This window comes from Canis aureus, chromosome 6, assembly GCF_053574225.1.
Source record: "Canis aureus isolate CA01 chromosome 6, VMU_Caureus_v.1.0, whole genome shotgun sequence".
Lineage (NCBI taxonomy): Eukaryota > Metazoa > Chordata > Mammalia > Carnivora > Canidae > Canis > Canis aureus.
In genome coordinates this window covers 17968957-17995445 of record NC_135616.1, presented here as the reverse complement: position 1 = coordinate 17995445, position 26489 = coordinate 17968957, and the positions used below count along the sequence as shown (strand labels likewise).

Sequence of the window (26489 nt, the reverse complement as noted above, 5' to 3'; positions counted from 1 at the left end):
AACCCCTGGGGCAATGCAATGGGACATTTTTTTTGAATAGACTTTTGGGTACCACCAGCCCAGACATTGAAATGAATTAAGTGAACCATTTATTCATTTGTTTAGAGTCATTGAAATGCTCTGCTCTAAATTTCTCCCTCGGCCATCATTCCAATTAAATGGGTAAACTGGGTCTCAGGGTGCTATTTCAATGGAATCTATTGTCCTTTTTATCTATTTATTTATCTATGTATCGACTAACTCTGTGCTTAACATTTTGTTAGGTTATAAGACTAGAGAAAAAATACTATTACTTAATTTTTATTTAATAAGTTTAATAGGCTATTTGGTGGAGGGAATTTTGTTTTGTGGGAACCTAAAATTCATAGCAAGTTATATTCACCCTCTATCTTTCTTCTCTCCACTCCTTTGAAGTCTAACTCCCCGATTTCTATATTATCTCCACCCTAGAGGCCAATAAATAAGGTGAGAAGACTGAAGACATTAGCAGGATTCTCTAGAGTATTATGCTTATTTGTTGGAAAGAGTCTCTCTCTACATAGGACACAGTGCAGTGAGTCACATTAGGGAAAGGACTATGAAAATATGATACATCTATATAATGAGAGGTTATTCACCTTTAAAAGTCAGGCTTTGAAAATATTCCTTGTAGCATAGAAAATTAGAAAACGATAAAAATGAAAAGTAGGATACTTTAAATAAAATTCTATAACATACAAAAAAACATGCAGTAAAAAAATCAGAAGGAAACACAACATTTAATGGCAATGGCGTTGCCAATATTTTAATTCTCTTCTCTGAATCATTTTCTGGGTTTTTCAAAACTTTAGTCATGAACACAGGGTACTTTTATAATCAGGAAAATTACTCAACAGAAGTCAACAGTGAAACAGCTCAGAATGCACTTCTACATGCATTTACTGAGTGTCCACACTATTGAGAGCACGATGCCCAGGTCTACAGCAGGTGGAGGACACAACACATGGGCTTCGCCTCATAATCTGGGAGAAGAGACACACGTTGTTGAGGACAGTATAAAAGACAGAAGTGTAAGTTTCTTTTTTTAAGATTTAATTTATTCACGAGAGACACACAGAGAGAGGCAGAGACATAGGCAGAGGTAGAGGCAGGCTCCCGATGGGGGGCCTGATGAGGGACTCCGTCCCAGACTCAGGCATCACACCCCGAGTTAAAGGCAGATGCCCAACCACTAAGCCACCCAGGTGCCCTGAAGTTTAAGTTTTAAGAGCTGCTCACCTGCACCAGCCCCACGAACCATGAAAATTGCTGATAGAGAAAGAGGTTCTAGGTGGAAATGGGAGGCCAGGTTAAAAGGGGACCCCGACTCCCAGCCCTAAGTGCACACACATACATGAAGTCACATTTGAAATAGAGCACAGTGCTTCCTATAGATTTTCACTATGTGCATGCTCATGCAAGTGTGTATGTGTGTGTGTGTGTGTGTGTGTTGCACAGCAACAGTCATAAAACAGGATTTGGAAGGAACAAATCAAAAAAATTAGAACAGACCTCATGGAGAGCCACACCACTCCGCTCCCCCCATCCTCCTTCTCCAAAACCCCTCCAGGAACCAACCTGTAGCAGTGCTTGACAGCATGTATCTGCTTGGAAAACATCTAAACGAATAGGCACAGGGAAAATACACAAGCCCACGACTGGCTGGATAGAAACTGTGACCAGGGAGTCATCTGTGTTACCTCACCAGGAGCCTGAGTTAGAATGATCTGCCAAGGGACAAATAAATAACTTCCCTCTAACGGAGGAACTGGTAGGAAGGGAAGGTGGTGGGGGAGAAAGGAATGAAGGGGTTCGCAGCCAAGAGGTCAGAAAAAAGACTGAAAAGAAAATCTCGGAAGTAAGGATAATAAGAACTCATTTCATTATCTAATTTCCCTCTCCTTTTCTCCCTCCCCCGCCCCCACCAATGGTAGTACTATTAGAATAAAGGAAAATAAAGAAAAACAAGAGCTGATGACCTATTAGCAGCTATAAAGTTTTGGAGCTCTTCCATTAGGGCGAGGGGCTGCTAAGGCAGGTTTTCCGTCTCGGGCTCCCTGTAGCTTGGGGGCATGTCACACACTTGTGAGAACTTTACCCGAGTGTTGATGCAATATTGTGTCAGTAACTGAGTGATTTGTTTTTCCTCTGGACATTGATTGAAGAAATTCTTATTACATTTTATAGCTTGCTTGGCCTTCGTATGAGAGTCAAGACATAAATTGGACCATAAATTGGCCTCTGTCAGAATCTACATCGGAATGACACCAAATACATGTCATCAGGCTTGTGTTCCAGCAAGCAGCAGGAATCCACTGGTGCTTGTCATCTTGATCAAATGTTCACCTCACTCCCTTTTCCAGCTCATTCCTCTCCTTTGAAGAAAATACGGTAAAGACCCTGGCAAATTTGTGATTTGGGTTTGGCAGTATTGTGTGGCAAAAAGAAAAGAAAACCAGTGGCTTTAATTGATTTGCTCCAAGTTGAGTCTCCACTGTGAGTATTAGAGGTGGGATGCATATAAATAAAAATGGATGCAAGGAAAGAAATATATATTTATACAAAAAGGACAAGAAGGTATACATAACAGATATATTTATCCCACAAGTAAAGCCGAGACTTGATGATTCATGAGTGGCAGAGATATGGCTGAGTTACAGATTTGTTCTCCAGAGTAAGATGAATTTGTCATTTCAGTCCTTACCATGATGGACTCTGAGCAGGAAATCAAATATTTTTAAGAGTTGGCTAATGTGATCAATGAATACATGCAACCGTGTGAGTTCATTGAAAAAATTCAGATTGTTTTACCAAAAATATAAATATGTGTTTCTATTTTGATGAGAGCAAGGTTTGGTGATGTATAAAAGAGATGTTATAATTTTTAACTGGAAAATACACCTTTTATGGTATTGAATTCATTTCTTAATGATTTTCATCATTTGTAACCACAGCATGATCTAGACTTAATCTAAAATCATACCCATGCCATACTTAGGAGGTGTCTTTCAAGTAAATAATTCCTGAGAAATATTAAGGCATATTTGCATTGTTGAAAACCTTAATAGAATCATAGCAATAAAAAATTCTGTGAAGATTTTATTATAATATTTCTTGCAAAATAAGTTTTAGAAGCAAGTGGTTACCAGATGAGTTGTTTCAATTTTTGAAGCACTGGAGAAATCCCATTCCAGTAAATTTGGAATATGGAAAATGAGGGGGGGGGGCTTGTCAATTTGTTTTACAATACTCACACCAAAACTGGACTAAAACATCACACTCACCTCACTGCAAGACAATTTTGTTTATAGCCATAGATACAAAGACACTAAATAAAATACTCATCAGAAAAAAAAATAAAATGCCACAACCAATGAAGATGATTTAATATTAGACACATTTTAAATATAATAAACTAAAGACCAAATAAAAAACCATGTGATCAGGCCAATGAATATAGAAAGAAATGTGTTTAAGTCACCACTGGTCATTGATTATCTTTTTTAAAAAGCCTTAGGAACTAGGACTAAATAAATACTTTCTTAATAAGATGACAAATGTTGCTTTGATTTGTTAATTCTTATTTCTGTTTTGAATGGGCTTATATGTATAAATGATACACAACTTAAAAGATGCAAAAGTATATTCGCTGAGTATATTTCCTTACCTACCTGTGCCATCAGTCAAATCCCTTCTCAGAAATAATCACTGTTACTGGTTAACCTTCCAGAGATATTTTAAGTGCATACAAATAAATACATACATATCAAATCTGTTTACTAAACAGATAATGTAATGCCTAATAGTAAAATCAGAGACTTTCAAATTACATACAAGAAAAATCTCCATTCCTTTTAATAATTTTTTGAAATTTCCTTACTTAGTAGTAAGATACAAAACAAAATTTAAAATGTGTATTTATTGAAAACATTAAGTTGCCATATGTTTTGCAAATTATATACTAAAACATTTTTTAAAAGCCTACAAAATAAACTATAAAATTATTAAAACTACTAGGAAACTGTTTTAAAGTATCTAGAATCAAGATAATCACATAAATCTTCTGTACAAAAATATAATGGAAACAGAAATCGCCTTCATGATAATAACCAAAACCAAAAATAGAAATAATTAGCAGTGAAATCAACAAGAAATATGAAACCTATAGGTAGAACAGTTAAATCTTTTCCTGGGAACCAAAAAAAGAGAGACATAACATCTGGAAGAAAAAGCTTAAGAGTACACAGCTGTCCATATTTTCCCAAATTAATTTACAAATATAACAAATTATAGTCAAAATATAAATAGCAAATTTTCCTTTATGACTTGAGAGAATGCTTCTGTAGTTCATCTGAAAATAATAGAAGTATAAAACCAGTCAAAAGTTTTAGAAGTCCATATTCCCCATAAGTTACTGAAATACATTATAAATCTACATTATTAAAAGCATTAAGGAACAGGTACAGAAATAGGAAGATCAACAGAACAGAATAGAAACTCTAGAAATAGATCCAAATATGAGAAATTGATAAAAAAAAAAGGCAACATTTAAAATATCTTTGGAAGAAGATTGTTCAGTAAGCTATTTTGGGACAAGTGGCTTACCATTTGGAACAAATTAAAGTGAACTCTCTTTTATATACCATAATAAAGTTCCACCCAAAGAAACTTCAGATAAACTATAGATTTAAACCTCAAAAATTAAACCATAAAAATATTAGAAGAAAAATAGAACCACTAAACACCTATTAGAATGGGCAAAATCTGGAACATTGGCAACATCAAATGCTGACAAGGATGTGAAAGAACAAACTCATTCATTGATGATAGGAATACAAAATGGTGCAGCTATTTTGAAGACAGTGTGGGAGTTTCTTACAATACTGAACATATTCCTGCAATATGATACAGTAAACATGCTCCTTGGGATTTACCCATAGATGTTGCAAATGTATGTCCACACAAAAACCTACACACAAATGTCTATAGAATCTTTATTCATAATTGTTGAACCTTGGAAACAGCTAAGATGTCCTTCAGTAGGTGAAGGGATAAAGAAACTGCAGCATGGGGATCCCTGGGTGGCTCAGCGGTTTAGCGCCTATCTTTGGCCCAGGGCGTGATCCTGGAGGCCCAGGATTGAGTCCCACATCCGGCTCCCTGCATGGGGCCTGCTTCTCCCTCTGCCTGTGTCTCTGCCTCTCTCTCTCTCTCTCTCTCATGAATAAATAAATAAAATCTTTAAAAAAAAAAAAGAAGAAAAGAAAAGAAAGAAAAGAAAAGAAAAGAAAAGAAAAGAAAGAAAAGAAAAGAAAAGAAAGAAAAGAAAAGAAAAGAAAAGAAAAGAAAGAAAAGAAAAGAAAAGAAAAGAAACTGCAACACATATCCTGACAGTGAGAAAAAGAAACCCAGCCATGAAAAGATAGGGAAGAAACTTACACACATATGACTAAGGGAAAGAAGCCAATCTTAAAAAACCTGCATATTGTCTTATTTTAACTATATGACATGCTGGAAAATGCAAAACTATGGAGACAGTAAAAAGATCAATAGTTGACAGGGGTTTGGGGCTGGGGAGGAAGGATGAATAGGTAGAGCATAGAGAATTTGTTAGGGTAGTGACAATGCTCTGTATGACATCATAATGATGAATACATGTCATTTTACATTTTTCCAGACTCATAAAATGTACGCCACCAAAGTAAACTCTAAGGTAAGTGATCGACTTTGATGATAATGACGTTTGAAAATAAGGTTCATAGGTTGTAAAAACTGTACCACTCTGGAGGGGATGTTGATAGTCACACAGGCTCTGTATGTATGGTGGAAATCTCACCATCCTCTCAATTTTTCTGTGAACCTAAATTTTCTTTTTTTTTTTTTAAGATTTATTTATTTATTCATGAAAGAGAGAGAGGCAAGACATAGGCAGAGGGAGAAGCAGTCTCCTCGCAGGGAGCCTGATGCGGGACTCGATCCCCAGACCTAGGATAATGCCCTGAGCCAAAGGCAGTCCCTCAACCACTGAGCTACCCCGGCATCCCCTAAATCTTCTTTACAAAAAAAAATTTGTATAAAAAATGAGATTGATGTTTACCTCATATTAATAAAGACAAGGCATTTCTAAGCATGGCACTGAAACAGTAACAATAAAGGAAAGGATCAACATATGTTACAACATAAAACTAAAATTTTCTTCACAATTAAAAAATAATTGAAATTTTTGTAGTATTTTCAATGCCTATGACAAAGCCTATGAGGTTTTGATAACTTCAAATTTAAAATACCTCTCACAAGTAATTTAGATAAAGAACAAGAATACCAGAGGTCATGAATGACAATTGTCATACAGAAGCTAATATCTAACACCTTTAAATTGAATAAAAAACTAATGCTTTAAAGGATGGACAGTGGAAGAGGAGCCTGGAAGAAGGGTGGAAGAGCAGGGCTGGGATATTAGGAGCAAAATATGGCCAGGGGAAAGTGGCTGAGTCAAGTCAGATACCATTGATAAACAGCTCTTGGACTTAGCAATTAGAAAGGAACAGAAACCACTTGGCAGTCTGGTGGGAAAGGAAGGCAAGAAGGTAAAAACAGTAAACGCAAACAGTGCTTTCAAGAATGTTGGTTGGAGGGTGCTGGGTGGTTCAGTCAGTTAAGCATCTTGATTTCGGCTCAGGTCATGAGATTAGGGTCAGGGGATGGAGCCCCACGACAGGCTGTGCACTCTGCAGGGAGTTTGCTTGGAATTCTCTCTCTCTCCCTCTCCCGTTGCCCCTCCCTCACTTGTGCTCTCTCTGTCTCTAAAAACAAAAAACCAAACCAAACAAAAAAAGATGCTTGGTTGAAAGGGAGAAGGAGGGGAGGGCATTTAAGGTTAAGATGGGAGAAATATTTGCTGAGGAGGGAAGACTCAAGGGGTGGATAAAATGTGCCTCCATTTGTGGGGTTTGGAGCAAGAAACGAGGTGCTCCCATTCAACACTGTCTGTATTTCCAACAAAATAGGTGATTCTTTGCTGGAGGGGGTAAAGAGAAGCTAAGGGGACGAGGATTTAAATATTTGGGCCAAGTAACAAAGCTGAATACATCCCATCCCATCCCATGCAGAACGGGACAGAGCAGCGAGTAAGAAAAAAATATGATTGCCCAGCCTCTTTGAATTTATATCACTTGGGTTTACAGTGACCCCAGACTGCCCAGTCACAGTTCTCTCTAAGCAGTGGTTACAATCCCAGGCACGTGCATAGGGAAAGACAAATCGAATTTTCCAGGATTTAGCCAGATAGATGGTTATAAAAGGACAAGGGGATGAAGAGGCGGAGGATACCAGGAGGAGTGTGACTGAAGTGATAGATCGTGGAATCTGAGCAGGAGGAAGAACATGAAAGCAAGAGAAGGCTCATCAGTAAAGAAAAAGCTGACAGAAGGTTCTGGTGAAGCCTTCTCAGAAGATACATGATTGTTTGCCAATCTTGTGGTCGCTGTTCTCTTCTGTGATGTCACCCCCCTACTGCCCAGCACTTTATTCCTCTACACCCAGTCTCCCACTGCTCCCTACTGGTTTACGGTGCCCTCTGGAAAACCGGTCTCATAGTCAACAAATGCACCCATCTCTTCAAACTCTCACTGAGCATCTTCTTTTCCAACCCACCCCCATTCCAATAAAAACTTTTATGATTCGGCATATTAAGAAATAAAGATGGAAACTCTTGCATTTCAGACACTCACTTGAAATGTTCCAAACACCAGAGTTCTTTGTGCTATTCAATTCAATCTCCTGAAAGCCATCAGGTAGATACAGCAACAGTTCAGGAGCTGATGGAATCCCTGCTGAAATCTTCAAACTAAAAAATGGGAACTCGTGTTACAGCTTCACTCTCACTTAGAAATTTCTAACGATAAAGAAATTCAAGACATCAAGATGGCTGTGATCATGACAAATTTTAGTTCGGGAGAAGGAAGTCTGACTTAAATCAACTTTATACTGCTTTATTATTTTTTCTTCCATAGAAAAATCTTTGAGAATCTCCTTGAACCATTTTCCCCCCCACATTATTGAAGAGATCTTTGAGAATCACTGTTTGGTAGTAGTTGATAAAGAGGCTCCATTGACATGACTCACAGTTCATAAAATTGTCTAATGAATGAGAAACCTTATGAAGAATTCTTATTAAGCATGATTGTCCCCCCAAGTTTGCCTCCCCCCATAATCTTTTCTTGCTTCAAAGTGTTTCTCTTTAAAAAAAAAAAAAAAAAAAAAACAAAGTGTTTCTCTTTGAAAATATTTTGTTAAGATTCCTTCGGGAGTAGCAGAGCTATCAACCAAAGCTGTACCACTGATCAAACACACTTTTCACTTTTCAAAATTAGTCTTCATAGTGATGCATCTAAGTACTTAAAAATTTTCCTAATAGAATGAAGTGATTTTCTGAGTGCTGAATAAGATTTGATCTCGACTACCTCTGCTTCAGAGCTAAGGCTGATTGTTGAAATGCTAGGCAGACAGATGGGAGTCAGATGATAGGACAAACTGAACAAGTAAATAAGGAGAGACAAATGATCTACTAATTAGAAACCTCTTATATGACTATATGTATTATTATGGTTATATTAACATATAATATTATTATATTAATTAGATGTTATCCTTATATATGCATATCTCCATGCAAACATGCATATACTATGAAAAAGATATCTCACTGAGAAAATGACAAATTTCAGGGTCATTTATGATCGCTACCATTACTAATAACTACCATTATTACTAATAACTACCATCTACCCAACTTCATTTGGGTTGTGAACTATGCTAAATAATAATTTACATCTATTATCTCATTAAATTTTCACAGCAATCCTATGGGGTAAGTATTGCTAGCTCACTTTACATTAAAGAAAATGTGGTTTTAGGGACGCCTGGGTGGCTCAGTGGTTGAGCATCCGCCTTTGGCTCAGGTTGTGATCCTGGGGTCCTGGGATGGAGTCCTACATGAGGCTCCCTGTGAGGAGCCTGCTTCTCTCACTGCCTATGTCTTTGACTCTCTCTCATTGTGTCTCTCATGAATAAATAAATAAGTAAATATTTTTTAAAAAGAAAATGTGGTTTTTGAAGAGTAGAAGTCATCTCACACAAGTAAGAGGCAGAAGGGAGATTTAAACTCAGATTTTTCTGGCTCTGTAACCTTGTTCCTGCTTATGGAAACATACCAGCAAAGTAAACGTATTCATTAGTCACAGTGAATTCAAGGTATGGTGCTAACAAAGAGAGAGTCAAGACAAGAAAGAAGAAACCCAGATGGACATGCATGCCTTAAAAAGAGAATGAAGTGAGTTCTAGGTCCAAGGTTCCCAAATTTCAGTGCATAGAGCATTCCCCTAGGAAAGTTTTAAAATGCTAATTCCAGAATATCTTTCTGCCTCCCAAAAGTATTAGTTAATAGGTTTGAAGTGGGTCCCAGGACCTGCACCTTAAAGAAGTGCCCAAGGTGCTTTACAGTTGCTGGACCATTCCATGAGAAACATTGTTCCAAACTATGGACCAGAGTAAAGAGACTCTACAAGTCCAGCGTTAAAGAGCTGATAAGCAGGTGAATTGCTCTTGAAACTTACTCTCCAAATAATATACTGGGGGCAAAGAAAGGTCAAAACTGAACAGAACTTTATTTTTCTAGAGATCAAAAGAAGAACCAGAGGCAAAAACTTATCCTAGTCCTGGAATTAGTAAATAACAAAGATTAATGGTAAGAACTATAATGCCAAAGCTCAGAACTGAGGGAAAATTTATCTCAGTTGTATATAGCTATCAACATAATATCTAATTGCAATATAACCCATATAATTGTAATTTGATGCACTCAAATTATCTCTTTTTTGTTAATAGCAGAAAGGGTAGAAGTAAAGGATGGGCAAATATTTAACATAGGAATTCATCGTTTTTTCCTTTTTTAAAAAACCTTTGATAGCATTACTCAGTAAATATTTACTGATTGTCAACTGTGTCCTAGGGTTTGTGGTAGGACTGAAACAGAAATAAAAAATGAGATAGCCTTCTCCTCAAAAAATTGAGAGTTCTAGAGAAAAGCTGTTTAGAAATATTTAAAACCTGATGTGATAATTGCTATATACACTTTGGATGCAGAGAAGAGGAAAGATTAACTCCCTCAGGAGATTAGGAAATCTTTCCCTTGAGCTACGTCTGGAAGAATAAAGGTAGTTGTGGAATATCAGGCTGCTGATTATGGGCCAGAGATTGAAAAATTTCATGGATTCTCCTAAGGTTCATTAACATAGAATCCCTTTTAGCTGAACACTTCCTTGGATGGTTTCAGAGCATAGTGAGTCACCTGAAAATTAATTTAAATGTTGGTACTTGGGGTACTTTCTGGGAAGTTTGTATCTATTGTCAGACTTCCAAGGGATCCTTGATCCAAAAAGTTTAAAAAATAAAGCTATAAATAAAGGGAAATCAGTGAAGATCTTTAAGCCAAGAAATGATGTCCAATTTGCCTTTTAGAAATACAACTTTGGCTGTCAGATGGAGAATAGATGGAGGGAAAGGCCAATGAAAGGGAAACCTCTGAGGGATTGTTGAGGGGATATAGGTGGAGAGAGCTTGCATTCGGGTAATAGCAGCGAAGATGGAAAGAAAGAAATGGACTTGAGAGCCATGTCTATGGCCTTGGGACTAACTGAATATAATGAATGATGGAGAGGGAGTCAAGGATGAGTTCCATATCTCTTGACTTCATGGAGGAGTGACAAGTTGTTTGGTCAAAGACAGAATCCAAGTTTCATTTGCCAGACTTTGTCAAGTACTGAATTCCATTTTATTCTAGAACTTGTGTTATGGATAAGTCAACAGTGAAGTAGATGAAGATGAGAAGAAGGAGAGTGGGACAAGGAAAAGAGGAAGAAGGAGAGGAGGAGAAGAAAAGGAGGGTGAGGAGAAAATACCCTTTCCTCCCAAGATATTTTTGAGGGAGAGTCAGATGACACAGGGTCTTATAGGCCATTATAAAACAGGCCTTTATTCTAGATGAAATTTGGAGCCACTGCAGGTTTTCAACAAAGGATGATCATGATCTGACTCACATTTTATAAGGATCACTCTGACTTTTCTGTATAGAATAAACAGTACATGAATGGAGTTGGAAGAAAAGAAACCAATTATAAGACCATTATAGTAATTCAGGTGAGACAGAATAGTGGTCCAGACTAGGCAGGTTTCATGGGGGTGGTAAGAAAAGGGGACAGATTCTGAAAAAATTTTGAAGAGGGAGCAAATAGAACTTGCCAACAGATTGGATTGGAGCAAAAGAAAGAATCAAGAAAGACTTGGGGTTCTGGTCTGAACAGCTGGGATAATGGAAGTGCCATTAACTGAGAAGTGGAAGGCTATGGAAGGGTTATGACTGGGGAAGACTTGTTCAGTTTGGGATATTAAGTCTGAGATATCCATGTGGTGTCAAAGTAGAGATGTCAAGAAGGCAATTGGATATATGATTTTGGAATTCATGAAAGAGATTTGGACTAAAGATATAAATTTGAGACTTCATCAACATAGAATTGTTATTCAAAGTCATAAGACAGGCTGAGCCCAATAAGAATCTGAGTGAAATAAAGAAGAGAAGATCAAGGACTGAAGTGCTTTTGTGGCAAGGAGTTGGGGGGCAGAGAAGGAACCATTCCTCCACTATTTCTCTTAATTATATATTTTCCCAATAATTTTTATCAGTGTGGTACCTAAGATCAAGAGCTTTGGAGAAAAAAAAAAAAAGAGCTTTGGGGTAAGACAGCCTAGCGTTAACCCCTATATCCATCACCCATTAATACCTGTGTGAATCTGGTCAAGTTGTGTTACCTCAGTGCTTGGTTTTCTCATTTATTAAAATGGAAATTATTAAGTATCTACTTCATAGATTTGTCATGAAGTTAAATGATATAATACATATCAAAGGTATTTAGAATGGTGTTTGGCACATAGTAAACTCTCCATAAATGTTATCTGGTATTCTTATCATTATTTTGCTCTTTCTGTCCCCTGGAATGGAGCCAGAGAATACCCATGCTTTGAACTAGAGTCCTAGTAATACTTACGCAAAGAATTACAAAAAACATAAGCACTTGGAGGCTGAAGTTCAACCTGAGACAGTGTAGATGACTGGATTACTCTCCAGAACACTCACTCACTCTATGGCTCAACTTCTCCTAGATCTCTGCTCCATTCTTTATTACACTTACCCTTGATTGGGGTATATTCATCATGCACCATAGCACTTGATGCCACGGAACTGGTTTGTTGTAGTCATGACCTTGAAGAAAGGTTCTTATATGTTTGTTTTGTTTTACTAACAGCTCACTTTCTAAATGCCTTGTGAGTGTATCCTGCTACTCAGGATAGCAATTTAAAACACAAAGCCTCAGAATCAGAACTAGATAATCCACAGCAATCACTGATTGAGATCCAACCTTCAGAGCCTACCTACATGGGTCTATGTGCCTCCTAATGGCTGCTTCTCTGCATAAATCTGGGAAGAACAGAAGAATTGGAATTTCATTGTGAGACACAGGAGGCAAAAACCCTATAAAAAGTTTCATAACTATACATTGTGTATAAAATGCAGCTATTCTTATGCTTCATCATAAAAATAATATATGCATGTAAATTAAAAATAAATGATGACAAGGAAAGAAATATTGGGAAAATATAATTAAAAAATACTGTAACAGCTGAAAGATTAGTTGGCTAGAAAAAAAAGTGCAGCTACAGAAGACAGTTCTGAAAATAATGAAGCAACCGAGAACGAAGTTAATGAGATTGAGAAAATGAAAGAAGAGAATTTACAGTACCATCACACACACACAAAATCAAAATATAGGTTCCAATCTGATGTGTCCATATTAAACAGAAGTACATCTAGTCCTGTTAATTTCATCAAAGCACTAAATGATTTGGTGTGTTCCACTCATCTAGAAAACAGGTTGAGTTATGGAGACCACCTTCTAGACATATCAGTAATCCTCAAAGATCAAGCTGTCTTTAGGCCTACTTGTGTTTCAGAAGCAACTTCTCAGCTACAAATGAGACAAAGTAAAAATATAAGGAAAAAAGAAAAAAGAAAGTCCATTTCTTTGTCACATGTTTCTTTCCTAGTTATGGGCTCTGAACCAAGACTGAGCATTTTATACATCTTGATGATAGATGTTGACTTTATTTTTGTGCATTGTTTCAAAAGCCTAATGCTCTATGTGTTGTGAAATTCAGGTAGGCTGGTGGTCTTTTAAATAAATTTGAGAGGAGAAAAGCAACCAAACTGTGTGATGATTATGTAAAAACAGAGTCCCCCTTAATTTGTATAAGGAAATGCAAACCAAAGTTCCTATAACTTCTCATATAACATAACTAGATGTTGATAAATTTTTCAGAGTGTTTTAATATATCATTTTGCAAGTAATTTTAATTCTATTTCATACAATCTATCACTAATTCATTTATTTAACAATATTGACTGAACATCTGTTGTTCCTAGTCACTGTTTTGGGCACAAGAATACATAGAAGAACATGACATAGACTCTGCACCCAGTAATCTTGTACCTTCAGTTGAGAGAGGACCATGCACATGATCACCATGTAATATGATAGAAGCATCAGAGATGTATGCTTAAAGAAAGGGTATGGACATGGGAGCACCTGGGTGGTGGTGGGGGAGACTCTTGAACTGAGACTTGAAACCAAGGGGAAAATTCCAGAGGAAGCCACTTGGAGGAGTAAAAAGTAAGAATAGAGTAGAGGAAGCCACACCATTAACGCCATTGTTCCCAGGTTGCCACCTCTTTGGCTTGGCTCAGCAGGAAAGTCTGAAGAAAGGAGAAACAGTGGAAAAAGCTGAAGATCTGAGCATAGATCAGATCATGAAAGACTGTGTATCTGCTAAGGCACTTAGACTTTATCTGGAATGTGACGAAGCACCTTTAAACAATGTAGAGAATGATGTGATAGTAGTGGAACTTTAGAAACAATTCTCTGACAATAGCCAAACTGTGGAAGGAGCCTCGGTGTCCATCGAAAGATGAATGGATAAAGAAGATGTGGTTTATGTATACAATGGAATATTACTCAGCCATTAGAAACGACAAATACCCACCATTTGCTTCGACATGGATGGAACTGGAGGGTATTATGCTGAGTGAAGTAAGTCAATCGGAGAAGGACAAACATTGTATGTTCTCATTCATGTGGGGAATATAAATAATAGTGAAAGGGAATATAAGGGAAGGGAGAAGAAATGTGTGGGAAATATCAGAAAGGGAGACAGAACATAAAGACTGCTAACTCTGGGAAACGAACTAGGGGTGATGGAAGGGAAGGAGGGCGGGGGGTGGGGGTGAATGGGTGACGGGCACTGAGGGGGGCACTTGACGGGATGAGCACTGGGTGTTATTCTGTATGTTGGTAAAATGAACACCAATAAAAAATAAATTTATTATTTAAAAAAACTTAAAATCTGAAAAAAAAAAAAGAAACAATTCTCTGGCTGAAGTGTGAAGAATGGTTTGGAGGGGATTCAGAAGGTGATTTTGTGAAGATGAGGGTGACAAGGCTTTCAGTTAAACATGTACCAGGGATGGCAAAAATAAGATGTAGAAATTGAGAGCTATGTAGATGGTAGAGTGTGGAGTCTAATTATAGTGAAAGAAGAGAACTGCAGGCCTGCAGTTTGAGAGAATGGGTAGCAGGTGGAGTCAAAAAGGTTTGGGGTGGCAAAGAATGTGTTTGTTTGCTTCTTTGTTTACCTATTTATTTAAAGGGGTCTTGGAGATATATGAATAAAGAGGCATAATACATATTTATGAGGCCCCTGAGAGAAAACTTCACCAGAGCTTTAGATCTGGGGGGAATGTAACATATTAACATGTAATTAAGCCCTAAGAGTAGATGCAGTTGTCCTCATAGCCCATGAAGAGTGACAAGAATAAGGACTAAGGATATGAATATGGGACAGTCTTTTAAAAGGCCAATGGAGAAAGAGGAATCTTTAATGTGGATTTAAAAAGAATAGTAAAGGAGTAAGAAGAATCCAGAAAAGAAAAGAGCCTTAAAAGCCCAGGTTAACCCTGGTCAATAGGCCCAATAACAGCAGGGCCCATTGTATCCGTTTAATATGGTAACCAGAAAGTCAGTGGTGACTCATCCATGGGAGTTTCTGTGATAGGTTAAGGAGGTGAAAATAGAGAGTGTGATAACTTAAGAGGCAAATTAGAATGCAGTTATTTTGGATTTATATTTTTAAAAAGTTTTTACTTTAAGATGTTAAGTAGTTTCTATTTTTTAATGTAAAGGAAGGGCCAATAGAAATAAGGCAGCTACAAATAATGAAAAACAAAGAGATAGCCATTAGGGCAACATCCCAGAGAAAAGGAAGAGGTGGGATTCACTGTGAAGTGAAGACAGGGCTATTCAGAAGAAAAGAGACCCCCTTTCTGCTCAATCAGGGGAAAAGCTGGGAGAGAATCTACCCATGAGATAGTTTCAAATATTCAGAGTAAAGCTTTCTAAGCTTTGGTTTACTTTTTAAAGAAATGGAAATAGTAACTGTTGCAATCTCATAGGAAAGGTTGAGATAGCTTAAGTTAGATATTCTTCATGAAGAAATAAATCTTCAACATCCCAGTCCATGTGTATACTGAACTCTTACTACACTGAGGTTCAATACCACACAAGTTAACACATGTTAACTACATCTACAACATGTTAGTTAGGATAGACGAGGTTATACTGTGGTAACAATCCTAAAATCTCAAGGTCTAATACAACAAGAATTAGAGTTCTGGCTCATATGAAGACTCCTAGAGGGGCCCAGGGCAGCTGTCCTCTATGATCCACACTCTGGAGTTCAGCCTTTCTCCCTTTTCACCATTACTGTGGTCTGAATGTTTGTATCTGCCCACCTGCAACTCCCCAAAAAGAACCCTAGAATTCATGTTGAAAACCTAATGCCCAAGGAGATGGTATTATGAGGTGAGGCCTTTGGGAGATTAGGCTCCACCCTCATGAATGGGATTAGTGCCATTATAAAAGAGACTACAGAGAGCTAGCTTGCCCCTTCTGCCATGTGAGGATACAATGAAAAGTCTGTGATCCCGAAAAGGGCCCTCATCCAACTGTGCTGACACTCTGATCTTGGACTTCCAGCTTCTAGAATTGTAAGAAATAAATTTCTATTGTTTATAAGCGACCTAGGCTGTGATATTTTGTTATAGTAGTCAGAATAGACTAAGACAGCCATGAAGTCTCCTCCACAATTGCTATATCAGAGAAAGAAGGGAAATGGAGGCTTGTGTCTCAGCTCTCAAACGCTTCTACCAATATGATGCACATCCCTTCATTTGCAATTTTTGGCTAAAGCAAGTGACACAATCTACCCAAAGTTCAAGGGATTGAGAGTTCCAATTGTTCCAGATACTCAGAAGAAAGCAGAATCAGAAATATTTGTGAATAGCAGGATGATATCTACTACAAGGAAGCTGGACAGGAGAGACTTTCAGGTTCTTCCAGATCTATTATGCCAATTCATGTGTTTTCCTTTTCAGTAAGGTTGCAAAATTTTTTAGTATCGGGCTATGTCATATACATCTGATATATGCCTCATAACACATAGCCTAGTATTAGGTACATGATAGTCACTCAACAATTAGAAGAATAACTGATGGTATTAGGATTTAAAGACAAAATGGATCATTAGTCAAATTTCATTTATTATACATCCACTGTGTCCAAAAAGTATATATTAGTGGGTTGTTTAGTTTTTGGTTTTTGAGAGAGAGAGGGAGAGAGAGAGAGAGAGAGAGAGAGAATATAAGAAATGTAGTCTCTCTTTTTTTTTTTTTTAAGTTTATCCTTAGGGCACCTGGGTGGCTCAGTCAGTTAAGCTTCTGACTCTTCATTTTGGCTCAAGTCACGCTCTCAGGGTCCTGGGATGGAGCCCCGAGTAGGGTTGCACATTCAGCTTGGAGTCGGCTTGAGATTCTTTCTCTCCCTCTATGCCTCCCCCTACTCACGCACATGTGTTCTCTCTCTCTCTCTCTAAAATCAGTCAATAAAACCTTTAAAAAATAATAAAAAGTTTATCCTTTAATTGGGTGATAAATTAAATATTTTTTGGAAACGACTAAGTAATATATACATATGGGCAAAACATATGTATTTAGTGCCCTTGAAGGTGATGGTGCAAAGAATGCAAGAAACAGTACATGGTGGGTACTTGTTTTTCTGAGGTACTGACATTTTCCTTACAATACAAATGTGAGTTCTTTCAGGGTACTGTGATTCCTGTGGGATAAAGTTTTAGGTTTTATAGCTGTAAAATGCAATTTGCTACCTTGGATTTGCCTTGGCTGAGGAGTTAAGCCAGAGGATGAGCTCATTAATAAAGTCAGCTGCTAAGGGGTGTGGCTAGTCCATAGAAGGCTGAGTTTCATTCTCTCCTGTAATTTAACAAGGCTAATTGGGGATGGGGGAGTCCTCAGTGAAATTCTCTAACTTCAAAATTGTAATGAAGATCTTTTGTTTGTAAAATGTCAGCTAAAGAAGAATAAATTCCATAACCATCTTGAGAGGCTGTGTGAATAGATTATGTGTGCTTTCATGCATGACAATGAAAGGTGAGGCTCATAGAGAAAAAGAAATCCAAACTATTTCTGGGATAATCACCTGTTGGGTCTGTTGGAAACTAGAAGACAGTCTAGACTCACAAGTCTAAAGAGTTAGAGTTGCTGCAGGTCCAAGGGCCATTGTCTTAAGGCAAGTTGCAGGTGGGTGGGTGGAGCTTTACTCTACTTTGTACCCAAATCGTGGAGCATCCATTCCTAAAACACTTTGTACAACTTGTTGCTTCCTCTCTGGAAAATAATAGTGGAGGAGAGGTCTCAAGGAGAAGACTGACAAAAAAAAGATCCAAATTGATCAGACAGTGAAATAAAATGCTAGGAAGTTATATGATCTAAATCCGAAAATCATGAAAATCATGCCAGAAGACCATGAACGGATTTTGCTTCACACTTATAAAAGTCGCATTGATGACAAAAATCAAAGAAAACTGACTTTATGTAAGCCGTTTTTTTTTTTTTTTTTTTTTTTTTAATCTCAATCACCCTAGAGGATAAGACTGTGAACACAGAAAGAGGATCATCCCCAGGCTCATGTCCTCACTGTAGAGCACTCAACACGTGGTAGGTGTTTACTAAATATCTGTAGAATGAATGGATGGACAGACAAAAGGCTGAATGAACTAATGGACAACCTTTCTCCAAGCCATATGACATGGTAAAGTGAGAAAAGCAGTGGACAGAAGACTTGGCTGTAGTGCAAGCTCTGCTACAAAGTAACCAGTGACTTTTCACAAGTCCCTTAACCTCTTGAGCTTTACTTTTCTCATGCCTGACATGGGGAGACAGGGCTGGATGATCTTTGATTTGCCTTTGGGTCTTGTTACCAGTGGTACCTGCACAGCCAATTGGCTCCTAAGCTTAGTCAGGAAATATAGGATACTTCCTGGAAGGTTGACAGCAAGGACAAACGATGACCTTCTGCCTAAAGTTCCATTTTGTACTTTTTTGAGACAGAGAACTGAACTAACTGAATGATCCATTGTCTGAGCCAGGAACCCAAGATTCAATTTCTGAATCTCTAATAATCAGCCCAGTGCTTTTGATGAAGAAATAGATGTGCTTTTTTGTTAAATTGGATTTAATTATATTATTATATTATTAATTTTTCTTTCCTCAGATGTAAAAAATAAAGGAACTGTTTCTTCTAATTTCCCCCATCCACCTATTGCCAACCCCTTCCCCCAAACCTGGGTAGAAAATAACCCAGCTTAATCTTGCTTCCTCTTCAGTCATAGGACTGTGTTTATCAGCCAAGTAAAATGAGTCACCTGGGATGGGCAATATATTAAAATACAGATTCCTGAGTACAGTTCTAGACTGATTTGGAAGAGCATCTAACGTTTGAGAACTTCTCTCTTTGGGCAGGTGGTAAGAATGAAACAGTGCCATTGGGCAATCAGGTGATGGTAGGATTTCAAGTTGATCTCAAGATGACATCTTATCTCAGCGGAATGATGCAAGTTATAATGGAGGCATCAGAAGATAGCATCATAGTGCAACATCTGGGCCCCCTTCTAGGTCTCTGTGCTTCCAATTCACTCCAGCTGGAGACCATTTCCAGCTCTCTGATCTGGTCCTATAGAAACAGAAGAGTGACTGAGTCGCCAGGATTTTAGTGTCATTGAATGAAGACAAGAAGAAGAAACTGCTGTAAGTGGGAATCAATCAATATTAATGCAGCTCAGAGTTGTTTATGGAAAGAGGGGTCTCCATTTCATCTCTCTGATGAGACAGGAGGTCCACAGTCAGGGGTACCTGGAGTTGGCTGTAAACCGTTTCCCTTATTGTCATTTTGAAACATGCAGAATGGAGGAATGGAGAGGAAGAGAACTCCTCTTTATCATCCTAGAGTTGACAGCAGCCTCTCTTCCTTTCTCCACTTCTTCTCATGGCGCTAACATTCTCTCCAGGGGCCACCTGGAGGATGAGAACATCCACTATACTCATTAAATCCTCTTGCAGTTAATTCAGTTTTACATACACACCCTATCAAGGCTCTGGGACCAGGTGTGTTGGCTTCATCACTGACATCATTAGAATATGTTTCTGCCCTCTGCTCATTCGTCTTCATACCATTCCCTACGGGTAGATTTAATTCCCAGTTTTTAGAAAAGGCAGTTCAGTTAAGGGGACATTTATGAAGGAGGTTTTATGTGAAGGGGATCTAAGAAAGAATGAGACGTGAGTCTAGGAGGCTCATAAGTTGCCATGAAGTCACTTACAGAAATAACTTTAATCAAAAGGGAGACAAACAGGAGGCTAGATGAGGGGAGCGATTAATTTAAAGCAGCCGGATTTAGAAGGACATTTTGGAGCTGAGCCTTAAAAGCTACGCTTGAAGAATGAACTAGAGTGGTTCACACTGTATAGTAACAGCCACACACTGAAAACTGTGGACACTGACTAGGTCAGACAGCCAGAATTTGAGGATAAGTTTACAAAATAACACCGCCTTCAATGGAAGCGAATGAAATGAACAACAAAAAGGTCCCCATTTGCCAAAGTCACCCATGATCTGTGGTTGAGTCGCTATAAATAGGGCATGTCTTAGATTCTACCTAGATTAGAATGCTTCTCAAATCAACTTTAAAAAGCTATGGTCTCTTCTTACACTCATTAAATTCACTAAAGGATAATGGGGGTGCATTATGATCTATAAAGTGTTAACTCTGATGTCATAACTAGAATGTAGAAGTCTGCATGATTCCATAGCAAAATTGGGGGGAGAATGAAAGCTTTTTGGGTTCCATTTTTGGTGATTATCTGAGAGAAGTTGCTAAAATAATTTGTGTATCTTATTTAGCTCAACACAAATAATTCTTAAGAACTTCTAAGTCTCTTTGCTCTAATCCTAGGTTCAATTACATTAATGTGTAAGGTTCTTGTTTTACTTAATTTCATAATTCTCTGTAATACAGTAGTGTATGTGTGTGTGTGTCTTTGTCCTAAGATGTACAGACATTATACCCAGGTATTACATATAGATTTTCCAGACATTTTCATCTACAAATAAAGAAACCAAACCAAAATCACCTATGAAGAGACACCTTAGAGGGGAAACATTAATATACTGTATTAAATTTTCAGCTAACTATAACATGGTTTTCCAGTGGAGTAGAAATCTATACTTTCATGTATTTTTGTATCTGCCCAATGGATTGCTACAGCTCAATTTCTTGTATCACATTAGTTTCATAACACAAGGGAGTTTCTATCTTTTTCTAACTCCTGGACAGGCAAAAAAAAAAAAAAAGATTGCCTAAAGAACATGAAATTGCCAACAGTTATACGTATTGATGCAACAAGAAGGAGCTTGACTAAAACTCATGAGAGCATAGAAATTCAGAGTTAAGGTTAAAATTTATTACTTAACTCACCCAACGCGCCCTGCAGGGATCTCTGAGCGGTGGGTGGTCTCTTGTTCCAGATGTGCACAAACTCCAGGCTGTGAGAGCAGGCATGGAGAAGGAGTTTTAGGCTTCGTTCTGACTTTGTTCATTTTGAGCAAGTAGAGTGCTCCAGGTCAATGTTACGAGTTCAAAAGGTGTTGGTAGTGGATGTACCTGCCCTCCCCTTCCTTCCCTCCCTCCCTCTCCCCTCTCTCCCTCCCTTCCTTCCTCCCTTCCTTCCTTCCTTTTGGTAGTTTAACAAGCTCTTGATGCCACTCCTGGGAAAACTAACAGTTGTCTTGGGACTTAAACAACACCCGTGTGCATGCTGCATAAATTCCTTTTAGCTGCAGGTAAACCAAAAGTTATGTTAAGTGGGAAAGAAAAGGTAACAGCTGCTGAATTCTTTTTGCTAGCCCAAGGAGACTTCATACTGCATATTGCCAGCTGATTGGCAAAATCTTCACCTCTTCTGACCTGTAAAGATAAGAAGGAAAAATCCTAAGCCTTTTTTTTTTCCAGGGGTGCTATTCCTTTCATAGTTTAAAAAAAAAAAAAAAGGTGGCAGATGATTTCTCTTTTTCTGTTATTTGTCAAGGAGAATGGTCTGGTAGTAAAAGAATAAATTGAAAGGAACTCAGGTAGAAAAGGCCTGAGTGCTGGGAATGTAATTTTACAAGACTCGTTTCCTCTGCTCTGTGTTTTTCTCCTTGAAGGAGATAACTTGATTTTATACTTTACTGTCTTATTAACAGAATGCATTTTGGAATCCTGCCACCGCTAACAGTATCAGAAGGATTTAAGGCTGCTGAAATACACTTGAAGATTTAATTCTGCTGACTTCAGCTCGGATCTGGAGTAAAATCTAACCATAGATTAAGTGTTTAGCACTGTATATTGCGATTGTGCTCCTGGTTATAAATACTCGTGTCTATTTCTGTTTCAGACAGCTCTCCATAGGTTTCCCACTCACGAGGGCACACAATGCTGGGCTTCCCAAATAAGGTTATTCTCTATAAGGCTACCCCTTATATAACTCTTTTTATAGACTCAAGCCCCTGCTCTGTTGTGCAATTCATTATAAACTCCCTCGTGCGCTTTGCGATAACAAACACTGGGTTACTGAGAAGAGACTTCTAGAGAGGGAAGCCTGTATTTCCTTCCAGACAATATTTAATCTCATAGCAGCACTGACTAATAAAAGAGAAAGATCAATACAAAGCTGTATTGCTAGGATGAAAATTTACTAACATAGTCATTCATATCACAGGAACATCTGGTTAAAGCTTCAGGGCTCCCTTACTTTCTTAGTTATGATTTTATGGGTCTCTCCAGACTCCTTTTTAGGATTTTAGCAGGCATTTATAGCAGGCTGGACATTTTAATCTTTTTAATGTGGTTATCTGATCTCCGCTTGGCTTTCTCACACTGACTGGTCATCTTCTCCACTTCTTGCTTATTGCACTTGAATCAAGTTATGATAAGCTCACACTGTAATAGCCCCTAGTCCTAAACGGGTCTAACTTCATGTAAGTGGCCTCCTGAGCTGCTCTTTATGGTCATTTCTGTGAGGCACTGTCTTTAAAACCTTGGCATTTAGTGCCTTCTTCCTATCCCCATGACTTGGAATACATAAGGACTACAATAAATCATATAGCTAGGCCTGTAGATGTACTCTTTGCTCTAAGAGATTTCTGAGGCCTGAGGGGCAGGCCGAGGAGTTCTGGTTTATGGCCCTGAACCAAACGGACATGTCTGAAGTTGACCAGTTGACTTGGTGCCTGAGAGAGCCCAGGCGTGATCCTCACACGTGGTCCTCAACGGGGTGACTTAGTGTGGAATTTGTTTGTGGTTGAATTTCCTTGTTTTCTGTGCGTGAATCAGAATTTTGTCCCTTCGGGAGACACGTTGATTTAACGATGGCAGGTGGATGGGATGCTAAAATTCACAAGATAATTCAGCAAAATGACCTAAAGTGTAGAAAGTAAATGTGAGCATAGTCTTAGAGCAATGTTTCAACAAATCTAACCACTCTGGAGGGGAGAGGAAGAGTAATAATATTTACAACACATACTATGTGCAAGTCCCTTAACACATTGGCCTATTTAACTTTACAGGGATCTGAGAGGAAAATTATCTAAACTAGCCTTTGTTTATTGAACACTGACGTAAAGCGACCCCTGAGCTGGGTGCTTACATACGTATTGTTTCACTGGTTCCTTTTAACAACCCCCTGAGGCAGGTATTATTATCAACCTCACTTGGCAAGGGGAGAAGTTGAGTCTTAGATTGAGCAAAATAGTTGGGTCAAACAGCCAGAGCAAGTGGCAGCAGGGGGATTCAGATCCCAGCACGTCTATCTGAGCTGCCTTTTCATGCGATGAATAGCATTATATCAGTGACCAAAAAACTACATACAGGGGTACAAAGTTTCTCCTAAAATGTTATAAAATTCCCTTGCCATGTTTCTATAATGCCAGGTCATCTACTTCCATTGAAACACAGCAGACGCATCTCGTTTCAGGAGATAGGAGATACCACAGATCCTCACATAAAAGAAAACACATTAATCCACTTAGTAACACATTCTTTAGAGAAGGACATGGAAATACAGTTTCAACTCAGTTACTTTTCTCCTTCTCACCTGGGCTAACCAAAGTTGTCACACACAGGTTCCCTCTCAGTCTCCTTCTTTGACGAGGCCTGGGACAGGGCTGTGAGCACCCGTAACCCCACCACGCCCCTTCCACCTCCTGCCACAGGTCAATTGGAGAGAATGTTCATGACAGATGGGGTGGCTTTGTCGTGCATCCATTCTCAAAATTGGCTTATGGCGCAGAAGATGATTTAAGTAATTTTCAACACCGGAACTTAAGCTGTTTACAAAATGAGCCAAGCGTCGTTTGTCTTGGACTCCCAACACTTTCTTGGCACCCATGAGCAGCTCAACTGTTCTCCGGTCACATTAGTGAGCTCAATTGTCCTAGACAGGAAGGATGGATGGAGGGCACCCCTCGACTCTCACAGACATCTCCCAGCATCCTCCTGAGGCACACTGTGGGTCGGAAGCACCCGGGGCCCAGTGGCCTACACAGAGCAGATTTCTCCAGGAGGATGACCAAGCAGCCCGCTCTGACACAGAGAATCCTGGGGACGAAGAGTGGACGGAAGGCCGAGGAGAAGCTATAGAGAGGCAGAGCTCCTGGACGAAGAGACCAGAAGGTTTGGTGAAAGGAGAGCGCGTGAGAATGGGCTCCTCTGAGCTTTAAATCTCATCCGTCCCCCATCGTCATGGACCCGGCAGTTGGGTGATGACACATTCCCCTCGGGAGCGGTGCCCGATCTCCTCAACAGCTGTGCCCAGAAGGCCATCGGATCCAGCTCCTGGCAGCTGGTGAGCCTCCACCAGCCGCCCCGGCCTCGGGGTGCCTTCAGTACCAAAGAGAAGCGCACACGGATAGGGTTTCTGAGGGTGAGGCCTTGACCACAGCTTCCAAAGACTGACTCACACGCACACACATCTCACACAGAAGGATTTTCTTTTTCATCCAGCAAACACATTGCCCCCATTCCTTTTGTGTCTGCAGAAGGGGAGAAGAAAAGCCAGCTGGGAGGGTCTCTCTGCGAGGCTGTCTTCCAGGACTGAAGTGCTCTGGCTGCACTCCTCCCCTGGTACCCCACGAAGGAATTCGGTCAAGGTTGCCAAGAAGTCCAGAGTGAAAACGGTGACTGGGAAGTTCTCTGTGATTGTCATTAGTCCTGGGGTGGAGATGGTGGTCTCGGTAGGTAGGAGCAGCGGGGTAAATTCAGTCAGCCCTGTCCCATCAGGCTCTGCTTTTAGCAATGGGAGCTTCGTCTAGATAGAGTCAGAGCCTGGTGATAAGGAGACAGTCATCCGGAGTTCTAAGTGTCTGTCTTATGATTTCTGTACTGCGAGGGAGCTGGAGCCCCAGGTCCAGAGTCATGCAGGCCTGGGCTTCGATTTGAATTGCCTCATGTGACAGGGAGAATGCCTCTGGGCGGGTAAAAGTTATCTTCGCCTGAACAGACTTACCTGTAAAATGGGAACAATAAAGCCAACTTTGCAGCCTCTGTGCAAAGACTAAATAAGATAATGTAGGGAAAGTTCCTAGCCCAGGGTGAATGCCCCCTCAGTGGGGGGTTTCCATAATTAATAAGGTGAACATGTTGCATTCACAATACTGATGCATATGCAAATTTCTCATCTCTTGCCTCTTAGAGGGAAGCTTCTGCCGCAGGATCTCTCCATGGGTTGGACACAAAAAGCCCCCTGTTCTGAGAATTGTTGAAATGCTTCTTTCCCTTTCCCAGACTCTGTTTGCTCCACAGTGCCCTGTCAAAACATCTGGCCCCTTTTGTCGCTTGGCTTTGCCTGTGCTATTAAAGCCAGTCCCCATCACAAGACACTTCCTGTTGACCTAAACTTTTTTCTTTCTTTTTTCATTCACCTTAACACTTCAAGATGATTAGAGCTGAAAGGGTAAGAACAAAGATGAAGGTTGAGATTTTCTTTTCCAGCAGCTAATTTGATTCCAAAGGCCCTGGAAAAAAAAAAAAAAAGAAAAAACAAAACAAAACAAAACAAAAAACCCAACCTCCTCCCCAAACTCAAATGCTTTTTATCTTAGAATGAAGAACACATCGATAATTTTTTTGAAATTCCCCTCCCTGGTGGAGGGTCAAGAGTTCAATAAAAGAAGGTTGGTGCCCCACAAAATATTCCCAGTGGACTAATGGGGTCATTCCTTCATCTGGACTATTCTCCCCACCAGGTGCATGTGACTTTGTTAGACAAACTCTAGTTCCTCTTCTTGCTAGGAGGACAGAGAGGTTTGCTGGGAATTCAGAGTCCCAGAGCCAAAGTGCACTGCTTCTTTCCCACAGGCAGCCCTAGTACTTGAAGTAAAACTCTGGGCAGAGTGTGTCTTGTGTCTGAATGGGGAACCTAAGAAACTTCAGGACCTTTTTTTTTTTTTTTTTTTTTTTTGTCTCCGCTGACTATCCTTTGCTGTGGATTAGGCCACCGCTTATTACAAATTCAAATCCTATCTATATATTGTTCATGGTTCCTTTGTGTCATCGGGAAATTAAAGTTTGCAGCTGGCCCCTTCATCTTGGCTAATCATGCGGACATAAAGTCCTTAAAGGCCCTCGGAGTGGCCCCTGCGGGGGCCCCACTCAACACTTCTCTTGGGCAGGACATTGTTCTTCAGCTGTGTTTTCACCCCCTGCCCCCGTCGGTATTAGGCTCCCGCTGCTTCCAGCGCAGGCCTCAGAAGGCCCTGCAGCATTTTCCCGCCGCCGACACCCACAGGAAGGCGGGTCCTCCTGCTGGGCCCGGCCCGGCTGCTTCCAGAGAGGCCGCCCGCACCTCATCCAGCCTCTGG

At 39.4% G+C, this 26489-nt stretch overlaps 1 long non-coding RNA gene across 2 annotated transcripts in view; it reads left to right on the top strand.

The window, feature by feature from the left end:
• The window catches only part of LOC144315575 (uncharacterized), a 28944-nt gene extending 2889 nt beyond the window's left edge, over nucleotides 1-26055 (top strand). The window contains exons 2-6 of one of the 2 annotated variants that reach the window (XR_013381296.1): nucleotides 2206-2409; nucleotides 5696-5731; nucleotides 19058-19342; nucleotides 21837-24806; nucleotides 25322-26055. This is a non-coding gene — a long non-coding RNA (uncharacterized LOC144315575). Of the gene's footprint in view, nucleotides 1-2205; nucleotides 2410-5695; nucleotides 5732-12377; nucleotides 14217-19057; nucleotides 19343-21836; nucleotides 24807-25321 lie in introns of both variants that reach the window. The other variant, XR_013381295.1, reaches the window with a different exon arrangement.
• The last annotated feature ends 434 nt before the right edge of the window (nucleotides 26056-26489 follow it).